This window comes from Chrysochloris asiatica, unplaced genomic scaffold (genome assembly GCF_000296735.1).
Source record: "Chrysochloris asiatica unplaced genomic scaffold, ChrAsi1.0 scaffold00151, whole genome shotgun sequence".
In the NCBI taxonomy this organism is placed as follows: Eukaryota; Metazoa; Chordata; class Mammalia; order Afrosoricida; family Chrysochloridae; genus Chrysochloris; species Chrysochloris asiatica.
In genome coordinates this window covers 5,060,975-5,062,888 of record NW_006408669.1, presented here as the reverse complement: position 1 = coordinate 5,062,888, position 1,914 = coordinate 5,060,975, and positions in this window count along the sequence as shown.

Sequence of the window (1,914 nt, the reverse complement as noted above, 5' to 3'; positions counted from 1 at the left end):
TTTACTATGCAAATAAGGAATGGAGAACAATTATAGGGAATGGATAGTTTATGATGTAAATAAGGTGATTATTGACTACCAAGCGGACTGGTAAATTTATATATTTGGTTGGAAGAGTAGGCTTACAAAAGAGCCAATCCCACAGAGTTTGGGGATGAGGAACCTCAAGAAGAAGAATCCAGAGCAAAGCATGTCCTTTGGACTAAAAACTAAGGTCCTTGTACTGAGAACCTCCTAGGCCCAGGAGACAGAGAGCTGTAGTGCTGGAAATGGCATAAGACAGTGAAAGATGGCACAAGTGGTAAGAACCAATAGGCCAGCTGGATGTGGTTGTGCTTCCTGGCACACGATACTGACAGTTGCAGAGACTTCACCAACCCACGGAGTGTGAAAAGCTTGCTTGAAGAGTTGGGTACCTCCAGGCACTTAACAACAGTGCCAATAGAGCTGTAGCACTGACCCAAGCAGAGGCAAGCAGCAGAAATCAGGCCCAAGAGGGTCCTGGCAGCAGAGGCCAACCAGGCTGAGAAAGAGCCAAGACAGTTGGACGTGCCCTGATTCACTGTCTCCTGAGTTGTTCCTGTTACTTCCCTAATGAGCAGCATGATCGTATGGACGTCTGTGAGTTCTATGTGGTCCCAGAAAGACTTATCAAACGGATTAGAGAAGTAGAGAATGCAGTGTGGATGGTGGCTAGTGTCAGAACTGGTAAAAATGTTGGAGTGAAGTATGTGTATGACCTCGTCATGGGAATCAGCCTTGGACTGATGGTGATTCTTATTCCCTTCCTCATGTTAGATGGCTTGTGATGCCACTAGGGTTCAGTGTCAGAGCCTGGTAACAATAGGCCACCCATGGTGGTAGTACTAGGAACAACAGTCACAATGCATCAGTGACTGGGGAAGGAAAGATCAGGATGCGGGATGCTCCCTGCTGGCCCTGTGGCCTGGGCTGAGATCAGAGGGCGGGGCCACAGCCAGGCTGATACAGTGATACAGCACTAAAAACCATGGAGCAGCGTCTGAAAAAAGAGGTGAGATGGATTTTACACTTTTCTTTCCTCCTTTCACCTGTCTCGCCCTCACTGCCCAGCCCAGATAACTTTAGGCGGGCAGGAGCGCATCCCCAAAAGGGTCCAGCATTGTGCCCACAGTTTCCCTATGGCACAGGGGGAGGTCCATGGGACCCTCATTGGTCCCACAAGCTGATCCTTTGGCTGCTTCTTATGACATCTGACCCTGGGACTCAGCCCTAAAGTTTAGCTTGACAGGACCCTTTATCCCTGCCTTACCTAGCAAGAAACAACAGGTCTGGCCACACAGCCAAACCGTATGTGCACTTTGTAAAACCCCAACAGAGACTGTAAGAGTCAACACCAATTACTATACACAAGGACAGAGCTATTTTGAGAATTACACTGTGCACACACAGATACTAAACTGACCTTCAGAGATAAACATAGTGGACAAATCTTTCTTCCATTAATTTCTCAGTATCTATCTGCACACCTCCAGGGTGGTGACTAGAGGAGGGGTCTTACCGAGTGGACACCCCCACCCACAGCTGGAGGTTTCTACTGTGCACGCACACTGACCTGCACAGCAAAGGCTACTGGTCAGTCGGCTATGGCTTTATTTTTGTTTTTGAGTGGTAGTTTTTGTCTCTGCTTTTGTATTGTTTCTGTTTTTGGTCCTTTTGGTCTCACTTTTTTCCTGGGGGTGAAAGCTTTCTCCCTCTACCTTACCCAAGAAGAGACAGCAGTCATGGCCATATAGTCAAGCTACAACCATATCCCATAATATCCCACCATCTGGACAGGAGTCAATACCAGCTTCTAGGCATTACACATGAAAAGGGAAGCCTATCTCCAGATCGCATCCACCAGGAGACACTCAGTAAGCTTAACAACACAGC